The 15,932-nt window shown below is 45.2% G+C and overlaps 1 protein-coding gene and 1 long non-coding RNA gene across 5 annotated transcripts in view; one reads left to right on the top strand and one right to left on the bottom strand.

The window, feature by feature from the left end:
- The window catches only part of LOC147222394 (uncharacterized), a 192,907-nt gene extending 177,693 nt beyond the window's left edge, over positions 1 to 15,214 (bottom strand). Inside the window, exon 1 of the long non-coding RNA XR_015107755.1 lies at positions 15,077 to 15,214. This is a non-coding gene — a long non-coding RNA (uncharacterized LOC147222394). The remainder of the gene's footprint in view (positions 1 to 15,076) is intronic.
- The window catches only part of celf4 (CUGBP, Elav-like family member 4), a 100,768-nt gene that overhangs the window by 62,776 nt on the left and 22,060 nt on the right, over positions 1 to 15,932 (top strand). The gene's annotated exons all lie outside the window — the stretch shown is intronic.

Below are 15,932 nucleotides of genomic sequence, written 5' to 3'. Positions count from 1 at the left end.
CAAACTCCCGAAAGCGCGCCGCGCCGCGTGCCTCGGTGTCAGATCCGCTTAGGTCCGCGGGGGGGCGGCGGAGGTGGAGGGAAAGGCCCGGCGAGATATAGTAGCAACCTTTGCGGACCAATATTCGGTTGGCCGCCGGCCAGTGAGACATTACAGACAGATATATAGTAACACAGATGGATGCACTCAGCCTAAAGAGGCTGACATATTGGCTCGCGCTGTCATAAGAATGACATAATGCCCATCCCGACAGGTAATGAAAATAAAGGCAGCGCCGCCGCAGAGTTGCATAAGCGCTTTAACTTTAGCTCGCGGCGTAAAACATCAACCCCCCCCTCCTGACATATGGGATATCCCGAGGGAGGGTTTCACCGCCGTGGGATTTTAAAGTGGAAGTGGGCTAACGGGCCGCGTGTAACTCTTAATATCAGCACTTTAGCAACCCGCGGGTTCTACGGTTACGCTCCTCGGCTATTCTTAGCCCCCGTCGTCGTCGCGGCCCCGCGATAATTTGAGTCGCGTTTAGCCGATTTCATTTTCTTCGCCTGCGAAAGTCGATGAAAAATCTAAAAAATTGCGGACGAGAAAACGATGCGGTCGGCCCACCCATCTGCAAACTATTATTTATTTGTTTGTGTTTTCTATTTTATCTCCGCTCGCTGACATTGTAAGAATAGCCTGTTAAAAACATTTCCGCATTGATTACTTTGTTATTTTAATCAAATGATAAAAGAATAAGGGTCCTTTTTTTTCTTGTTTGGCTAAACTATTTAAAATGAGACTTGCTATGGGAAGATACTCCAAATTAAATAACTCGGCTCAGATAAGGAACTTCCCCGCCAGAGCCTCCGGTTAAGTGCAAACTCATGTTCTGTACTTTTGAATTGTCATCGGATGTTACAAACATTAATTAATATCCAGCAAAATGAAAACTTTAAACTGCGCAGCGCTTTTATCTCCCCCGGCCCGGCAAATACCTCCGGACAAAGCTCACAACCGTGCAAAACCAGAGATACGTTATACCGGGTATCACATATCTGCGCGGAGATTCTACGCTATGCTTCTCCGAGTCTGAATCACTGCCAAGAAAAGTCATCCTGGATCAGGCCTGTTCCTAAATCTTTTATGGAAATGGTTTAAAATACATTCCGGGGCCATTTCTTTCTCCCTGACGGCTCGTGAGCCGCAGAGGTTGCCGCCGACTGTATATTGATATTTAAATATCATAAATGCACATGGGCCGGCTCACGATTGCAAGAAAGTCGCCGGTTCGATTCCGACGGCGTTATCGACCGGGGAAGTTTGCGCCGGATGAGCCAGAATCAGAAAAAAAAAAAATTGTCCCTAAGGGGCAATTGGGGGGTACGTCAAGAACAAAATTAAAATGTAGATTAAAAAAGGTGGTATAGATAATGAATGAATGCATGGGTATGTAAGAAAAGCATCAAGATAGATGAGAAGGTCACTCCTCCATTTTCCATCCATAAAAATCAATACTTGTTTTTTTTTTCTCGTGTTCCCCACTTTGCTCCTTTTTTTTTTTTTTTTTTGGCTAAAAAGAAAAATCCAGCAGGAGACACCTTATAGCTTCTATTTGAAGGATCTTTTCCTCCATTAATAATGAAACCGTGTTCCCCCCTTTTTTCCTCCCCTCCCTCACTCCCCCCCCTGGATCGCCGCTATCCCCAAACCCCCTGCGCTTTTGTTTACCCGACCGCTCTCCACATTCCTCCCGTCCGCAGACCTTCAACTTCCAAACGTGGACACGAAGGAGGGAGCACGTCGAAAAAAAAAATTTTTTCTATTCCACCACAGTCCGACGTATGATTCTTTTTCAGCTTCACATTTTTTCTTTTTCGGGGGGGGGGGGGGGGGCATGTATACCACCGTATGCATTCAATCACGTGCGCGTGGGAGTGAGAGAACATTCACATCGCCCACCTGGGCTCTAGTGGGGTGCCAATAGAGCCGTCGAACTGAAAATCCGTCAGCCTCTCTCCGGCAGAAGCCGGCAGGCAGATCTGATTGTTCCACTTGCTCCCGACCCCTCCTCTTCCACTCTTTCCCCCCCCTCGAAACGCTCCTTCTGTGTTTCCGCCACTCGTCTCTTACTCTCCGTTCCCCCCCCTTCCCTGACTTTCCTCCACCCAATCAGCCGAAGAGAGTGAAATTGGTGATTATTTGATGGAAATATGCAGGCGAGAGGGTGCGCATGCTTGTGGGACTCATCTCTCATGGAGGCACCTATGGAGATCTCCTCAAACCCTTCCTGTCGTCTCAAGGAAAGAGCAGAGGAGTATCGAGGCAATGCTTTTGCATAATGGCCCTTGCGGGGCTTCAGCTGGTCTCCGCAGACGTGCTCAACACCTCGCCGCTCCTTCCCTCTCAGTCACTCTTTCATTATGTTTGCATCACTCCTGCTAATCCGTCATGTCGCTCTATTCTTCCCAAAGACTCCTATCTAACGCTTTGTTCGGAAAAAAAAAAAAAAAACACACTGACGCCTCATCAAAAGCCTCCCTGTTCGTTCAAAGGAGCACAGAACTTTTGCTGCGGGAGGCCGGCATTAGAAGCATCTGAAAATCAGTATAACCTCCACGACCCTGAGAAGGATAAGTATATAGATAATGAATGAATGTTCGCAAGGAATGACTACTCATATTTAAAAATGGCCTATATCCTACATGACGATTGTTGTGTCTGTTTCACAAAATAATCAGATGAATCTTGACAAGATATTTTGAATGGACTCATTCATTCATTCACTCATTCATTCATTCATTCATTCATTCATTCATTCATACGGCCCGTTTTGCTTTTTTATCCGGCCCGTCAAACTATTTTCTTGTAAGTATTTTCTATGGATATTGAATTTAGTATCTCCTTGTTTTTTTCCTTTTGTTTACTTGTGTATGGATGATTACATACATTACATGTCATCATCATTCATGATTTTAAAGTTGATAAAATGCCAAAAAATGTCAATATTTAAATTTAATTTAAATTTACGTGATACCGAGGTGGCCCGCGCATAAAAATAAAAAAATAAAATAATTGCCCACCTATTTTATTCTGCAGCAAGGGTGGGGGCGACACCGGCGGTCACTGGGCAGAAGGTGGGAGTCTCCGGTCGCCAGTGAACCAGCTGCAGTTTATTGTTTTGTTTGCATATGTTTGCATATCACCAAGCCTTAACAATAAACCCTTTGCAGTCAACAATAAGTAGAATGATAATAATAGTGTTATCAAGTCTAATAAATGGGCTGTTGAGCCAGGAACCTGCTCGTTGAAACACCACAGGGTCAGAATTTGCTTGCTGTTGTTTCCATGGTGCTGCCGTCTAATTTTAACTCATGTCGTACCTCATGCAGAACTCGGATCTGACCGGCGTTCGTTCGCACGCCTCCTTGGGAGGCACTGAGACACAAACAAACCCATTCTCACTCCTGGAGCCCATTGCGATATTCAGAGAAATCCGTTTAAAACAGAAACAAGCGCACATCCACGCGTACAACCGTTCACGTGTCATTTACAGGACTGTCTCAGAAAATTAGAATGTTGTGATAAAGGTCTTTATCTTCTGTAATGCAATTAGAAAAACAAAAATGTCATACATTCTGGATTCATTACAAATCAACTGAAATATTGCAAGCCTTTTATTATTCTATTATAATAATATATATTAATTATATATTAATTATATATTATATATTAATTATATAATAATTATAATATAATAAATATATATATATATATAATAAATATAATAATTTATTATATTTATTATAAAGTACAAAGATTTGACATAAGAACGAGTGAATAAATGGTTGCATGTCTTTATATAACATAAATATATAGATACATAAAATATTATTATTAGTATTATTAATAATAATAATAATAACAATAATAATAATAATTATAATAAGAATAAGAATAATAAATAATAATAAAATATTATATGACTGGACTTCCCTCAGCCGCAGGGAATCTTCAAATCTTTGTAGTTAACAGTTAACAGTTAAGACAATTTATATTTCATTGTATTTCTTATTCTTCCTCCTTTCTACCATTATCTATTACTGTTGTGTTTTTGCTTGAAACTCTGGCACAACAATTTCCTTCGGGATAAATAAAGTTGTTCTCATCTCTCATCTCATTTTAATATTGCTGATTATGGCTTACATCTTAAGAAAACTCAAAAATCCTATCTCAAAATATTAGAATATCATGAAAGAGTATTTTTTTGTTTTTTTAATTGCATTACAGAAGATAAAGAACTTTATCACAATATTCTAATTTTCGGAGACAGTCCTGTAGAAACAAAAAGAGAGAGATGGATGAGTCCAGCTGTATAATGGTACAGTCCACTAACACAGCGTCCATTAACGCATCCAAAAATTCAATTTATTCCTAAAGTTAAAGAAAGATCTTTACAATTCAAGGAGCCCATTCATCCTTCTCAACACCCAGCTCGCACTGGACGGAACCGTCTTCAGCCGTTAAAGCGCCTTCATTTATTCCTTGCAATTATAAGCTAAGTTCATATATTAAAAGCAAAAATAAAGTCATATTGAATGAAAATGAACGCATTATTCAATAATTTAGCGGCCGCTGATGGAGAGGGCAGGAAGTCAGTGCACATGGCGCTCGGGCTCATTCAGCACCGCGGACAGCTCACGTCAACTCTCATCGCTTCCGTAAGCGAGTAGGAAAATCTAAACGTCTATCCAGAGTGACAGCCGGCGGGTAAGAAACCCGGTGGCGGGTTTACGCGTCGCTTCCTGGAGCGAGGGGGCCCCTCCGTGGCGAGCGCTCCCCCACGGGTTCCCGCGTGAATTTTTAAAACCATCGTCCGGCGGGAAGACGATGACGCAGAGCCAAGGTTTTTTCTTTCACTGCGAGGGTGTGTTCGGCTATTTTGGGGTTTTCCGCAGACCTTTCAGTTTCACGACCGCTCGCGGCTATTTCAGGACGGCGGCCCTCGGACCCGTGTTACTCCCCCGAGTTAAGCCGCGGGTTATATTTGATACCCTGCAGCTTTGCACCGCTAAACAACGGCGACGGCCAAAACCGCGCGGTCTTACCAGCTACCCCAATAGCTGGAACATAATTTGGACACGGACAACGGAGTTTACATAAGTAGGTTATATTTGAATTACTTATGACCCTGCCGAAACCCTGGGGAGCTCCGGCTGGAAGAAGTGCTGCCCGCCAAGCGGAGACGGTGTGCTTTGAGGACACGGTGAAGACAATCTCAAGGTTTACAGAAGAACCGCAGCGGCGAGTGTAAGGAACATATCGAGATTTTACCCGATATATACCGCCGGCTGGCGAAAACAGGAACAAACTCCTGTTCTCAGAGGTTGCTATAGTCGCTAAAAATAGTACCTTGCAAATGTTGCCCTGGAACTGCTTTCTCAGGGGGTCTGCGGGAATCTGTTACTTGTCTCTGACATTAACATTCAACAAAGAAACTGAATTTCTTTCATGTTTACTGTAGTTTTAAACACACGCAAAAGGAGAAAAGGTGTCAATCCACTCCCCGACCTCGCTTTACTTCCATCGAATCATGTCATTAGGGTAATAACAGACTCCTGGTAACCACACAAACCAGCTGATGTTACCGATTAGACAATGGCGAATCTCCACATCTGTCTGGGAAATTGTGATTTTAAACGGGATGGTCGCGGATACGCTTCCGATCGGGAGGTCGGCGGTACAATCCCGGTCCCTCCGGCCGATGTGCACGACATGAATCGATAAGCGGTTTAGATACTGAACGAATGAACGAAAAAGTTAAAGGCAACGGCAACATCTTCCCTTGTTTACTTCAAGCGGAGCACAATCCGTTGTCATTTCTGAGCCAGCCTACGTCAGTGTGTTCCGCAGGGACGGCCGCCTCCACCAGCCGACCGGTAAAACCAGCCGACGCTTCATGAAAATTTTCTTTGCAGTTTCTTCGCAACGAAGGTTTGATATTCCGACGACCTTGACATTCACCGCAGGCAGATGCACGTGGGCGGCTGTTTTTTTCGTTTTGTTTTGTGATTTGTTTTTTTTTTTCTTTTGACGTAGCGACGCAAAGTGATATGCTAATCCGAGGCGAAGGACACTCCGTCAAACACGTGCAACCGCCGAGGCCAATTCGAGAAAACAACGGCAGATCCCGCGACGTTAAATAAAGCGAAAAACAAATCACGTTGCGGCGGCGGCGCAGCACGTCAGCTAGATTGTCCTGAAAACATCCGACACCCAATTAGACGTGTCAACACACGATACCAGCCTTGCAATTTGCCACCTCGGTAGCGGAAAAAGCACGTTGAAGAATAATACGGGCAAATCATGGTTTTATAAGAAGGATACGGGGAAAATTGGACGAATAAAACCGAATATTTTTAGTTTTTTTGGTCGACGCCGTAGTTGTCACATGAGAAAGAGGAAGCTACCGGATACGTGCTAGTGGATTATAGCGGTTGAGTACGTTTTAATCCGTCCAAACTGTACATCTCGCGAATTTGTATGTAACAGATGAATTTCGTACGTCGTGTGCTCGTTCCCGGACGAATGTCCTTTGGCCCTTTTGATATTTGAATGCCACTGTTGGGATTTGAATGCCAATCATTGGTTTTGAATGCCCACGACGGCTCGTGTCAAAGTCAAATTGACATCTTCTTTCAAATTAAAGTGACGCCTTTCTGACATTCGAGTGGCATTTCGCGACGACAGAGCGACGTCTTTCCGAAAGTTGATGAACATCTTTGCGACATGAAAAGCACGTCGAGTTTTACAGACCACTTAGCGGTACGGCGGTGATTGTGAAAATAATCTCATGCAGACGCTGGCGGATCCAAAGTGGCTTCACGATGTACGCTTGCCTGCCGCCACCGTCGCGTGAACGGGTGAACGTTATCCGGCGTAAAACTGCAAGGTGTGAACTCAAGTCAGATTCCACGTCTTACTTTTCACGGTTTCATGCATCCGGTGACGAACCGGAGTCTCAAAAAGGTTCCGAGATCCTTCAATATGGAGAAAATAATCTCTGAAAGTAAACATCTTAAGCATGGTGACTCCTGAGAGCACTTTAAAAGTTGAATGGAGTCTGCGGCTGAAAGTATTAAAGTTGGATAGGTTAGATGAAAGAGCCATTTGATGCCACGCTATCATAAAATATGAATATAGAATCAACAATTTAATCCCGAAATGTAATGGATATTTCTTCGGCTGGCGCTACACGCTCCGGTTTTGGTTAATGAGAGACGGAGATAAAGAGACCCCTTGTCAAAGGTCGTATTCTCATCCAGCATTCGGAGCTTTCACGGTAACCCGGGTCCCTGAATTCATTAGAAAGTCAAAGCTGCATCTGTTTCTGGTGGAAAGTCAGTCCACCGCCGCTTCAATAACTTAAAAAGAAGGTCCAAATCACCGCCGGGGTTTTATCAGTGCTTCTCGAAATATAATATTATGGAAACGCGGATCACTTCAAGTAAGAGGGGTTGTTCATGGACGAAAGGCGGGGTCGGCGTCACTTAGAGGCGTACGACTATTCGCTCTCATTCGCGCTGCATGTTTTTGGACGCATGCAAAGTCGCGTGCAATTGAACCGAGGACCTACTCGCTGCCGGAGAGGCGGTAATCTCTGGGAAAAAAAAAAAAAAAAAAAAAGTACAAATTTTAAGGGGAGTATCACCTTGGCGGCGTCCCGGTTTCCTGAACAGTGTGAAAATCCCTGAGGATTTTATTAACCGACGCGCTCTTCCTCTTTACTGCCTCTCCTGCTCGTCACCGGGAGCGGGAGTGATGTCGGGACTCTCCTCGGCGCTGACAGATACACCCTGCCTTCAAGGAGACAAAGTAAAATAGCGGTGAGGAGCGCTAGGCCGCGGTTTGACGGGCACGGTTGCGCCCCCACCCTACCCGCGTCCTGTCTGAGAGTTCCTCAGTGTGTGTGTGTGTGTGTGTGTGTGTTTGCCGGTGCTTCTATTTGTATCTATATTTACATTTGCGTGTGCTGCAAGGTATCTTTCATATGCAGAGGCCTTTCAAGTCTGCAGTGGAGCCTTCATCTCCACACACACACACACACACACACACACACTCCTGCCTCACGAACACTACCATTGCAATTAGGGGGAAAGCCACTCATCGTCTCCGTGACGGCTGGGTGGAAGGACCGACGTTGTCGGGGGGGGGGGACGGGGCGAGAAAAGCCCGTCGCCCGTTTCTGAACGTGACAGCTTTGAACTTGTTTTTCTTTTCTTTTTTTTTCTTTTTTTTTTTTTAAATTCATTACATAAGTGAAAAGCAAAAGCCTTGTGATGGAATGCCAGAACCAGCTGTGATTTATGTTCATCTCTGGAAAGAGAAAAGTAGAATTTATGGCTTTCTCATCGGGTCTAATCTTCACTATATTTCTGCAAAGCCCGGACAATACAGTGAGCTTAGCGGGAGAGAGGCTGAAAATTGTCCTCCACACTTTCTCCAGTTAGCTTCTCTCTCTCTCCAAGCTCCCCTCGCTTACTAACCAGCTCTATCACATTTTGTCCTTGTAGGATTTTTTTTTTTTTTTTTATCTTCAAGCTTTCCTACACACACACACACATACGCACACACGCATGCTTGGAAAGGTCTGTAAACTTCTAATCACACACACGCAGGTGCACCACACACACACACACACACACACACCCTCCGGAAACCGAGAGCTGCTCGGGCCCTCGGCGACACCTTCCCTCTCGCACCCTGTTTTCTCACCCCTTTTCATTTTTCCGTGTCTTTTTCTTCGTTCCTCTCTTTCTCTTTCTCGCCGCCTCGCTCCGCACCTCCGCCCTCAGCCGCCTCCACATATGGATCCTTTCTTTTTATAGTCAAAGCTATGGTCCCCATGGCAACGTCGGAGCAGTTGATTGCCAAGGTGCCGTACGCCCAATTATGTAACTCTCGTCGCGTTTTCCGTGCGCGGCGGACGGCCTGCTCTTCATCTCCCGTTAGCGACGCCTCATTTTGTTGCACGAGGTTTGTGTTTTCGCGGCGTCTGCCTTGATGTTTTGTGTCGAAGGTAAAAAAAAAAAAAAAAAAAAAACACGGCAAACAATTATTAGGGTTTTTTTTCTCCTTCTTCTTCTTCTTCTTCTTCATACAGGGATATGAAAGGAGTAAACATGCACGGGGACTGCCTTGGGATTGTGTGCACGTGTGTGAGTTTCCTTTTAAGCTGTAACAGGTTTTGACAGGGTAAAATCATTTGGGGGGTGCAGCTGATCTGCTTTTCTATCCACTTACAGTGTGACAACATAATTCTCAAACGTCGATTTCCATTAAAGTGTTCATGGCTCTCGTTCTGCATTGATTCTTATATCGGTGGAGAACACGCCGAGATGAAGGGAAACTGGGAAAACACTGTTTTATGCATTAGCTTGTAGCGGCTGTGTGTGTGTGTGTAGCGGGGGGGGGGGGGGGGGGGGTTCACACGTACACACTCGTTTACTCAATAAAACAACGACTTCGTGGCGGGGACGGGCCGAAAGAGGAAAGAACGAGGAAGCGGGAAAAAAAAAAAAGGGCCCGACATTTGCATTTTAACCTCTCATTCAAAAGCGCTTGAAAGCCGTCCCACCAGCGCGGGCATTCAGGCCGCTTGCCAGCGAAATAAGGAGAAAACAGGAGGAGATAAAGAAGAGGTGGGCCGGTGTGAAACGGATCAAACAATGAATGTGAGAAAAGCGGTGCTGTTCTCAACCAACTGCAGGCAAAAGAGAAAGGAGTGGAGGAGGAGGTGCGGGGGTGTGTGATAACTTGCAGCTTCTGAAATGTCTGTGTTTTGTAACTACTTTTTGACAACTGGTCTTCAGAAAGTTGGGGAAAGTGTTTCTTTTTCTTTTCCGAAGGAGGCATTTTGCACAAGAAAAAAAAAAAAAAAAAAACAAGGTGGCATTATTAAAGAGGAATAACTCGGAATCTACATCTCGGAAATGATTCTGTCACACATATATATAAGCACGCGCGCTTGTCGTTCGTCGTTTTCATGCTCGGCGTATCCTTGAATGGCGTGTAAAAGCTGCGTTGATGGGGGGGAATCAGCGATGATCAGAGACTCGGACAGAGAGACTCGCCTCTTTTCTTGATCTCTGTGTGTTTTCTTTTCATCTGCCTTTGTGGAGACGCGGTGATCTCGCAAGACACTGCCGGGACGGCGGCTCCGCAGAGCGAGCAGCGGCATATATAAACAGGCCCGCAACCACGGCAACTGCATTTTTCATTCACACGGTCTCTCGGAGAGAGATCTCGGGGTTAAGACACGGAAAGCAACTGGTAATGAATTTGCGTTGCTCTGGGATGTCTTTTAGGCCGGAGCTGTGGTAATTGAACGCGCAACTTCAGCCGTTCAAATAAATCAGCGCGGTTATTTCCTCGTCGGCTGAGGAAGCAGCAGACGGTTAAGAGCGCGCAGGCACACCTGAATACCCGTTTGTCCGTTATTCCATGTTTGTTTTATCTTTTTTTTTTTTCAAACGGGTTCCGCGTTTTTGTCACGTGACTTTTGCTCGGAGTGGTTTTTTGGTGCACGGTTAGAACGCTTCTAAACATGAGGAAATGTTGATAAATGAGGGCCGGTGTCTCATTTGCCATAATGCACACTGCGGCCGCGCTGTTGTGCCGAGAGCCGCCTCGGCGCCGGCCGGGCTGAAGCGGGAAAAGAAATTACATTCTGTGCCAATTCATAATTCATCTGGATTTTTCTTTTTTTTTCAGTATTTATCTAGCTCACGTCCACTCAGGCGCAGTGCAGCACGCCGCTCAATCCCAGCCCCAAACAACGAGGGCCAGGCCGTCCCATTGTCAGAAATGACTCTTCTCATCCTTGATCAGACATTAAATAAATTGCTCATCTCTGTTTGTCTGCAAAATATGTGGGATAAAAAAGAACAGAATGCACCAAAGCAAAATCGTGATGCCCTCTTACCGTCGTACACGGACGCCGATCTCCTAGCGATGCGTTTCATTCCGACTTCAACCGAGGTTTGATGTTTGGCCTTATTTAAGGATGGCAAACAAAAGAGGAAAGAGAGAACACCCACTGAGATGTGTAAAACCTTAGCGGAGATGAAACCTGACGGGAATCCAAGCGGGATTTAACTATGCATCACCTTTATTCACGGGGAAAGGCTTATTCCAACATGGCTTTTTCAAGAAGGTACACACCGTGAAGAAAATGTAGACGGTATCTTACGGTGTTTGCTCCGAATACTCGCAGGATATAAAATCGGTTTGAAGGGAAGTTAGTTTATTGTATTCACTTACATTAATGTAGAACTGTAGTTCTGCGTCTGAGGTGGAATGAGACCGTGAAGACCTCGCGCTTTGCCCACAGGAAGTTGAAGAACATTAACATGAAGTCTCTGCGTGAGATTTCCACCCTTAAAAAAGGAACTCATTTATCCGACTATATCTTTAGTTTAGGTATTTGCCGACAAATATACCGCTCAAAAAAATAAAGGGAACACTTGAACAACACGATGTAACTCCAAGTCAATCACACTTGTGTGAAATCATAGTGTCCACTCAGGAAGCAACACAGATTCATTTTGACTTGTTTTAAGGACATTACATCAAAGTTGGATCAGCCTGGAGTTTGTTTTTACACTTTAATTTTGAGTGTGATTCCTAATCCAGACCTCCATGGGTTGATACAGTTGATTTCCATTGATCATTTTTGTGTGATTTTGTCGTCAGCACATTCAACTGTGTAAAGAGCAAAGTATTTCATAAGAATATTTCATTCATTTAGATCTAGGATGTGTTTTTTAAGTGTTCCCTTTATTTTTTTCGAGCAGTGTATAATCAAACAGCGCTCAGCGGCAAAATGCAAATCAGAAGAAGGCTGAGAAACTTATTTCACCGTGGTTTCGGATCAGAATCGACCGATTATCTTTCCCGATCAAAATAGAAACAATGGATTTTTAAATCGCGCAAAATGCTGCACCGCCAGCATCGGGTAGTATATGTTCTGGTTCACTTATTCCACCCTTTTATATCGCTTATCCTGCACAAAGGGGTTGCAGGCGGGTTGGTACCACTGCCGGCTGTCACCGGCCGGCAAATTCTAACCGGAATATTAACGGATCTCCTTCCCCACGCTGACCCGCGCTGCACAAAGCGGCATGTTGGTGGCCATAAACCCGCTTCATTCTGGATGTTTGGCGGTTCCCGGTCTCTTAACTGCCGATCGGCCTAATTGCTGTAAAAAGTCATTTCTTACCTAGATTAGCCCGTGTCCTTGTGAGAGCATCGCTCACTTTCAGGGAAAAGCGGCGCTTTACGACTGACTGACCCGAATTTACCTTCGTGATTAAACACGTCTTGCACCGTGGAGGGAAATGACATTTCTTCTGCTACCAGATGATTCCACTTCCATTAGTCACATTACAACACTCTTCTCTCCGCTCAGCAGAGGTGACGCACGTGGGTGGTCGGCCAGCGCCGAGGAATTTGCAACAGATGATTTCAAATACTTTTGTGACTCAGAATGTTGCAAATGATAATAATATAACTGTATTTAAAATCAACTCAGTAGCTTATTTGGTGCAGAGGTTCATCTGTGCTTCCAATAAACAAAAAAAAAAGTGAAAGTAGACAACGCAACCAAGTAAAAAGATTCAAAAGTATGTTGGAGATTTGAATGATAATAGCATGAGTGAAAATAAAATATATTGTAAATCCAATGCATATTCACATCCCCCAATCCAAAATTGGAAAAAAAATGGGAAAATTGCTGTCACCTCTATTCATACAGGTGAGGAGGTTGCAGCTTTAAAATGCTTCCAATAAAAAAAAAAATAAAAAAAAGAAAAAAAAAAATGAAACCAGAAAAAGTGATCAAATAAAAAAGAAACTTGAATGAAAATGCCATGAGTAAATATAAAATGTATTCCATCTGAAAGGCAGAGTCACATGCCACACTCAAAAATTCATCCATTCCTGTCCCTTGTGCCAAAATCCTCGGTAAAAAAACACGTCTGGAAGCCGAATCCAGGCTGCAGAGAAGCCTTATATCTATAACAAACAACAAGCCGGCTACCAGCAGGCTACCACCCCACCAACCAGACACCGCCGGCCTGCAGGTAACAGGTAAAAATGGAAAAAAATTGGGAAAATTGCCCCGAAAATTGCCCCCGAAAGAGCGAGTGAATGGTTTTCTGTCTATATATGTGGCCCTGCGATTGACTGGCGATCAGTCCAGGGTGAAACTGCCTCTCCGTCCCGAGTGCAGGATAAGCGGCAGATGATGGATGGATGGATTTCAAATACTTGAGACTCAGAATGTTGCAAATGATAATAATATAACTGTATTTATCGTCTTCTTCTTTTCCTTTCGGCCTCAGGGGTCGCCACAGCGAATCACCCTCCTCCGTCTAACCCTATTCTCTGTATCCTCCTCTGTCAAACCAACTAACTTCATATCCTCTCTCACTACGCCACGATTAATCTTCTATTATAACAGTATTTATAATCAAATCTATTCATATTGCAGCACATTTGGTGCAGGGGTTGAAGCTTGAAAGTACGTCCAATAAAAAAAAAAAAAAAAAAGGAGTGAAACTAGACAAAGTGATCAAATGAAAAAGAAAATTGAGTGAAGATAACATGAGTGAAAATAAAATGTATTGTAAAGGCAAAGTCATTCCTTTATTACTTATTAATTCATCCATTCAGTCAATATCTATAATGCTATGTCCTGCATTCAAGCTGACGGAGGCGCTGCGGCCTAGAGACCGCTCACTCTCGCACACAACAACACAACAAGTTTCTGCAAAATAACGCTCTCATTAACATGAACGTACATCCCAATTTGAGCGGCGGTAGCTAAATAGTGGACAACCTCCGCCAGAGCTGAAGAAGTTTCCCAAATGGCAAGAAACCAAGTCCGGTTGCCGCGGCGAGATCGCTTCACCTTCTCGTTCACAGGCCTGGACGAACCTCCCGCATGTTTTTCTTTTCCGCCGCCGTGTTAATTCGGATCAAATAAATCATTTTCTTTTCTACCGTCGCCAATCATGCCATCGCCGTCCTTTCCAGCCCGTCGTTCAAAGACCCGAAACCCAGACGAGCGTCTCGGGGCGACGACCGCATTTGTTCAGCCGATGTTTCCGTTCTGAGAGAAGGGTTTGTTTGTTTGCGGAGATACCTCGGAGAGCCGGTACCGGAATCGAGCGCGGCGGCTGCGTCGAACTCGAGTGCAGGCGTTTCGGTTACGCTCGCCCGGACTCGGTGGAATTAGTCCTGCGGAGAACCGGGAACCGCTACCTTTAATACACCTCTATATGTATATACTTCGGGATCGTGTTTGCAGCAACAGTCATGCAGAATGTAAAACAGAGCCGGTTTTGACAATAGCAGAGGAGGAATATTATGAAGGCAGCCTTCCTTGTTTCCCTGGGAGGGTTTCATGGAGTGCTTTCTCACTGTGATAATGAAATGACCTGGCCTGTACCGCCGCTCCCCCCCTCCTTCTCCTCCTCCTTCCTCCTCCTCTCTCTCTCTCTCTCTCTCTCAAACCACATCTGCCAGACAAGGGTGAAAATGAGAAAATCCTACCTCCTATCCCAAGTTTCGTAAAGCACACTTTCAATATTCTCTCTCGCAGACAATGACAGGAGTGTGAGGTGACTGTGCACTCTTGTGTCCTTGTGTAATACCCTGGCACTGCGTAAATGCATAAGCTTGTGTGTGTGTGTGTGTGTGTGTGGGCTGGGGGCGGGGGGGGGGGGGGGGTACCGCCTTGAGCAAGTTGTAATAAACTGCATCTGAAGCACATTCGACATCAGAAAACGCTGCAGAAATACGACGGCGAGGGGTGTCATCGTAACGTCGTTTTTGTAAACGTGTTTCTGCGGTTTGCGCGAAGCGAAATCAATACAGTAAGCAGGGGAGCTCAGATCAAGGACTTCATTTTCCAACCCTCGTGCCAAGGGAGAATCTAATAAAGTTTTAGCCCCGCGTCGTTTTCCGGGGCCGATCACGCGGGCTCTCGCTCGACGCCGGATCGGAACTCGGCTGATTCAGAAGAATGACTCACCAGTTTGGTAACAGCACAGACTGCGTACGGGCCGCGTATTCCCTCAGCCTCTAGTTAACAGGGAATCTATGGCAGCGCCGAAGCAGAGCGCTGTCATTGAGTTACATAATCAACAGCAGAGAGTAGCGAGTGTGTGCTCCGCGCATTTGTGCAGTTGCAGTTCTCTCTGAGCTGTCGATCATGTGGTACACCAAGGCCGCTCAGACACAAGGCTGCTGAGGTGGACTTTCAGCAACAATGGAGCTTAGCCTCTACGTGTGTGTGTGTGTGTGTGTGTGTGTGCGTGTGCAGAAAGCGCCTGTTGGTGCTCGTCTGCCCGCGTGTCTAGTGTTTTTTAAAGGCATATGCGTGGATGAACGCGCTGCACGGCATTTACAAGGCTGAACGGAGCCGGTACATGCGAGGTATTAGACATGCTCGCTGAGAGATGGGCCAATTTACTGCACACGTAGATTCACGAGGACGCATTTACATATCTATCGCGTGTGTACTTACGTGTATCCCTTTGTTGGTTTTCCGTGCACGCTCGTATGCACCGGCCAATTTGTGATTTCTCATGTTGGTGTGCGAGCCAAGCTCATGGGAACAAGTCTGCGCTGCATGTCTGCTCCCATAAGCTTTCATGTGTGTGTGTGTGTGTGTGTGTCGTCGTGTTTTTGTTTGAATATTTTCTCCCCATTAGGCAAAACTGAACTTGCTGTATTGCAGTCACTCGACTGCTCAATGCTGCCATCTGGCTTCCACCGGCCACAGCAGCGACGTCCTCGGAGGGGATCCATCCATGCTAGTCGGCGTCCGGTCTTAACAACTGTTTTGAGATCGGACGTCCGGCGGGCCGGTGCTAACTCATCCTATT

Source organism: Fistularia commersonii, chromosome 21 (genome assembly GCF_037954325.1).
Source record: "Fistularia commersonii isolate RoL2024-O1a breed Wild chromosome 21, RoL_Fcom_v1.0, whole genome shotgun sequence".
NCBI classification, from domain to species: domain Eukaryota; kingdom Metazoa; phylum Chordata; class Actinopteri; order Syngnathiformes; family Fistulariidae; genus Fistularia; species Fistularia commersonii.
The sequence above is the reverse complement of the archived record's forward strand: the minus strand, read 5'-3'. Positions and strand labels throughout refer to the sequence as shown.